The 6,000-nt window shown below is 35.6% G+C and overlaps 1 pseudogene; it reads right to left on the bottom strand.

Moving 5' to 3' along the window:
- Positions 1–507: 507 nt before the first annotated feature.
- The window catches only part of LOC149187312 (uncharacterized), a 43,316-nt pseudogene continuing 37,823 nt past the window's right edge, over positions 508–6,000 (bottom strand).

Below are 6,000 nucleotides of genomic sequence, written 5' to 3'. Positions count from 1 at the left end.
TTCAGTTGAAGAAACAGTAGAAACCTCGAAGAAATTAAAAAGCCAGAGGAGCTGGTTGCAAGCACGGCTGAATCGCCTGTTGAAGTCGGTGGTGATCTAACGAAGGAGCTGGTTTGGTTGAATTTATTGGTGAAGAAAAAGAACTCGGACGGTTGAAGAAGAAGTTGAAAAGTAAAGGAATACCGAGTCGATCAAGTAGGAGGAGTCGGTGGTGATCTAACGCCCAATATTGTTTTAATCATCTAACATTTCATCGAACGTTGCAGTGGCAGTTAGGTGAGTTCGTTTCAAAGAGAGTTCGTTTCAAAAAGGAACCCCTTACGGCGTAAATATATTAACCAATTTTATTTTGTTGGGTTCTTTCGCTAAATTGGAAATAAATTCCAAAACAAATTGGAATTCAAACTGGATCACAATGATTTAAATCTATACTATAAATTCAGCAAGATCGTTACTAACATGAAAAAAACAAAATTAAAACTCCTCTGAGCATGAGGTTTACCCGATGTGGCTATGGAACATTGTTCATTATTGTGCTACAGCTAAACGAAAGAGATATGAAACATCCACCACTCATCGGGGACAGCGTTCACTACTCGAGCAAAGCAAGATTTAGCCCGCGCTGCAACGTTATGTATTTTCCATGTGAACTTGGCTTAGAGTGACAATATCTCTGCATCTTCCGGGCTTGGCAACATTTCCCTTCGGTAGTATTCCTCTGTTTCCACAATATCATGTTGCACCTAGTCCATATAATATATGAAACCCCATAATTAAATCAAACTCGATATCCCAAAATCCACTGGAGAATCAATATGCGGAAATCATAAAATTACAATTTCATTTCTAAAGCAGAGAACCGGTGAAATTACCTCATGCAGAAACCTGACATGGTTGAGTAGTTGATTGGCAGGATTTGCTTCCAACATACTTTGATCATACATATCTGTGCTGTTCTTGAAATCTGAACTTCTGCTGCTTCACATTTTTCCTCCTTTTCATCCAATACCAGAGCCTCAACTTATATGCTCAGTCTCGGACACATGGGCAACTCTGCATCCTCTTGCAGTTCAGATTAATGGCACTCCATTTGGGCAATCTTCTAGAGTCCAATATTTATAATCTTTTTTCCTGGACACGAATGGATAGTTCTTACGAAGGGTTTGTACATATGAATCTACAAGTTAACTCATATTTCTGCTGGTGACCTGCACATTGTCTCAATCCGATTCTTTAGCCTTCGTACTCATCAGGCTAAAGGGTGCGGGATCGATGTCGAAGTCCAGTCGCTCTCTCATTGAATTTGTTGAGCAGAGATTGAATTCTCTACTGAGTTTTCGAAGACCCAATTCTTTAGCCTTCGTACTCATCAGGCTAAAGGGTGCGAGATCGATGTCGAAGTCCAGTCGCTCTCTCATTGAATTTGAATGTGTTGAGCAGAGATTGAATTCTCTACTGAGTGAAACCTCGAAGAAATTAAAAAGTTGAAGTCGGTGGTGATCTAACGAAGGAGCTGGTTTGGTTGAATTTATTGGTGAAGAAAAAGAAGTCGGACGGTTGAAGAAGAAGTTGAAAAGTAAAGGAATACCGAGTCGGTTTACGATTAAGTAGGAGGAGTCGGTGGTGATCTAACGCCCAATATTGTTTTAATCGTCTAACATTTCATCGAACGTTGTACACCGTGGCAGTTAGGTGAGTTCGTTTCAAAGAAGAACGCCTTACGGCGTAACAAGAACAGTTGATCCGTTTTACTTAGCGCACCAACCAAAAACCAATGGAAAATCAAGCACCAATAGGCTGGTGGAACGCTGGCACAACCATGGAAATACAAGCAGCTAACCTAGCCCAGCACTAACCAAAAAACAATGGAAAAAGCTATGGAAATTTCGACATCAAAGTGGTACTCCAAATTTTATTTAACATAAGATGGATCTTCCATATTTTAACTTATTTATATAGACTTTGAATGCTGAGGGCTCTTGCTTTATCTCTTCATTTATTTTAAATTTTAGTCATGATCTCATACGAACTTAATATGTCCATGTTTGGCCAAATCATCAAATAAATTTTAAAATAATATATAATTATATTTATGATTATCTGTTAGAGTTTTATAATATAATCTTAACCTTACATCACAAGTATAATCAAAACGATTTTGATGAAAGGTATAATCACCTTAAAAAACAAAATATAATTAAATAAAAAATACTTAAATGTAATTAAATTAGGGCTTTAACAAAGTTATAATATAAAATTACGTTTAATTTTGGGGTTATCAATTGTATATATTGTATCATAATTGCAATTTTGTAATTATTAGTATGTATTTGAGAGTTTATAGATTTCTGTGGTGAGAATTTTGAGATTTTGGATTCGGATTGTCCGCAATGTGTATTTTTCCATTCTTGAAAATAATATGTTACATCAAATTAATCATGTCCGTCTAAAAAAAATTATTTTATATTTAATATAATTTTATTAATGTACTTATAAATAAATATAAATTTTTTATTTTATTAATTTACTAATAAATAAATATAAATATTTAATTAAAACTCTGAAGTTGTTCATATTTATCTCTTTATTCTCAAAGAGTAGTTTGTAGTGTGCATATATTCATTTCTATTTCCAAAAATAGTAGGTCAAACCAAATCAACAATTTAATAAAACCATAATATAAAATCATGTCCAATAGTATGGAATGGAACTAAGAAGTTTAATTATACATTTAATCTATAAAATAATGTATTAATAAATAAATATAAATATTTTGAGTAAAAGTTCGTGATTATTAATGTGTATATCTTCATTTGCAAAAGTAGGAAATCTAATGAAAAAGGTTGTTGAATAAAGCTATAATGTAAGACCATATCAAATACCATGAACTTAAAAGAAGTAGGTCAAACCAAATCAACAATTTAATAAAACCATAATATAAAATCATGTTCAATAGTATGGAATGGAACTAAGAAGTTTAATTATATATCTAATCTAAAACTAATGTATTAATAAATAAATATAAATATTTTGAGTAAAAGTCTGCGATTAAATGTGTATATATTCATTTTCAAAAGTAGGAAATCTAATAAAAAAGATTGTTGAATAAAACTATAATGTAAGACCATATCAAATAGCATGAAATTAAAATGATGATGGCAACGGCAGTGACGACGACGACGATGACGACGACGACGACGACGGCGGCGACGACGACGACGACGACGACGACAACGATGACGATGATGATGATGATGATGAAGAAGAAGGGGGATTAATTGACACTTTAAAATTGTATTTATATGATCAAAAAGAAGGGAAAGAAAGGTTTAAAGATCACTATAATGTAAGACCATATCAAATACCATGAACTTAAAAGAATGATGATGATGATGATGATGAAGAAGGGGGATTAATTGAGACTTTAAAATTTCATTTCTATGATCAAAAAGAAGGAAAGAAAAGTTTATAGATCACTATAGGTTTGCTAATTTAGCAATTCAAGAAGGTTGGTATTATGGAAAATTTTATGGAAATGAGATCAGATGTGAGTAAGAGTCGGTCAATCTAAGATAAAGTGTTTTTCATTTTCAACTTTCTTAGAATCGCAAAGGCGACAAAATCTTTCATCCCAAGGTGTTTTCAGAATAGAGATCCAGTTTCACTTTGAAGCTCATGGGAATTAGTTATTATCTTCACAGTGTTCATTTTTTTCTTAACACTGGTTAAGGGAGAAACGTCATTTTGGTTAGCAAGAGTTGGTTTGATCAGTTCCTTATAATACTTTAGTTTCTTTTTCCCCTCTAGCAATTAATCATCCCATAACGTTTCCTTAAATTTGGAAGTAAAAGTATTTGTAATCGTATTCTTTGTCTCTGTTATCACTCAGAAATTCTCCCTAGAAGTTATTAGAAGAAGGAAAAGGCTGAGGTAACCACAAACCAATATTTCAAGTATAGGCTCTAGCCAACCTATGACTCAGAGAGGGCTCTCTCTATATGTTTTAGCTTTGTTTGCTAAGATTTTAGGCTAGTTCTTCAAGTTCAGGGGGTTTTGGATGTGTATTCAAAGTTCGAAGGTGGAATCCTTAAACAGATTGATAGAATGATGTCTCTGGCTATTGGGCTATGGATTCAAAGAAGGGTAGAAGAACTGGGATTAAATAATTAAAGGGAGTGTTCAATGGGCAAGCTAGCATAGTGAAGCACATGTTTTATGTCAAATGGGTGAAATGATCTTAACTAGGGTGAGAGAGCACTTAAGAATTCTCAAACCCAGATTAAAAGGAGGAACATAGGGTTCTCATGAGCAAAGGGAAATTAAGGATCCTTTACTATAGATCATGATGGCGAGGGTGCAGGCGTTAGACACAATCTCCCTAATCTGCCAACAAGCTCTTCTATGTCTTGATCAATTTCCCTTTCTTCAGCTCTAGGCGCATCAGTCATTAACCTAGTATTTCATTCAAAAAACACTACGGTCATGCTTTATTATCAAACAGTGGCTTTTCGGTGAAGTCTTTAAAGCGATATCCAATTGGCGGACTTATGCAATACAATGTATATATATGCCACGTTTGTTCTCCCTTAGCTCTTTGGCCCGATGCAAGATCGCATCGGCGGTAGTTATTGGTGGGGCCTTACCATGGACCAAGGCTCGCATATCATGGACCGACGGCCATATATATTTCTCTTGCTCTCTATACTATTTCCGGTCAATATATATATAAGTCGCTATATATCTCTACCCTTTATGTTGGTTTTGGCCGACGTATAGACAAGTCAGCGATCGCTCAAACAATGGTCTTATTCCCTCCGAAATGGACCCAATACACTTATATGCGGCTTTTAATATGTCGCCAGTTCCGCTTTCGCCGGTCGATACAAATAACAACTTCCCTGCCTCCGAGATGACGGACTCTGTGATATGTATCTATCACAATTTATATCATTTCAGTTCCCAAATTCAGAACTCGCCCCTGTTGCGATATGGTTCCTTCAAACTGAAAAACTTTGTAAACTGAACACACGACTAACATTTCAAAGGACCTCTCGGCGCAGATACGGTCTCGGACCAATAAGGTAAGAGCTTCCAGTTATAAAGTCTCAAATACACTACAGCCACTTAATGAAAATTTGCAAGAGTTCTAGCAATAGCCCGAATATATGCGCAATTATAAATCAAGCATGTATAACCATAAACGAAAGGGAAAATGAATTCAATGATTAATATACAGTATTGTATCGTGCGGAACCCAGTCACCAATACAACACTATTAAAGCGTCACACAATAATCTACACATGCATAATACAGAGTCGTTTTATAAAAGACACTGAGAGAACAAGTTTTTCAAAATAATACTATGGCACTCGCCCCTCTCCTCTGTCTCTGGAGAGCTTTGCTGCCTCTTTATTTATAACTAAGGATAGGCCCTCTCGGTCCTTATCCGATACAAAGAAAAGCATGCTTTACAGGATGATTTAAAGCTTGAAAAGCTCTGTTACAAATAACATGATTTATTGCTAGAATTTATTCTATTTTTAACTAAGAAAGCATAGAAATTGCAGGCTAAAGGACCCCACTCCCTTGCCTGTAGATTTTTTTTGATTTTTGAAATAATTTGGAAGATTTTTCCCCTCTGAGTTACATGCTCCCGCATCAGACTCCTGAGGACAAAATTCTTCATGGGCTCCTGTCCATGAGCTCATCTACAGACTTGCCCAATTTCTGTAGAATGTCTTCTGTAACCCAAGTAGCTTCAGCGATCAGCTGTCCCTTCCATTTCATCAGATACTGGAAATATTCTCGTCCCCTTGTCTTCTTATACACTTTCTTGTCCAGAATTCTTTCTGGCTGTAAATCCTTGGCTGTGGGTAACTGTTTTACCCAGTCAATCTCTGGAGTCTCTTGATCCTGTGATGTATCATCTACAGCTTCATTTTCATATTTGTACAAGTCTACAACATTAAAAATTGGTGATATTCCCACACCAGGTGGTA

Source organism: Pinus tabuliformis, chromosome 3_1 (assembly GCF_031772625.1).
Source record: "Pinus tabuliformis cultivar Carrire ecotype Pingquan chromosome 3_1, CPIR1, whole genome shotgun sequence".
NCBI lineage: Eukaryota > Viridiplantae > Streptophyta > Pinopsida > Pinales > Pinaceae > Pinus > Pinus tabuliformis.
Note: the sequence above shows the minus strand (reverse complement) of the source record. Positions and strands in the feature narration are given on the sequence as shown.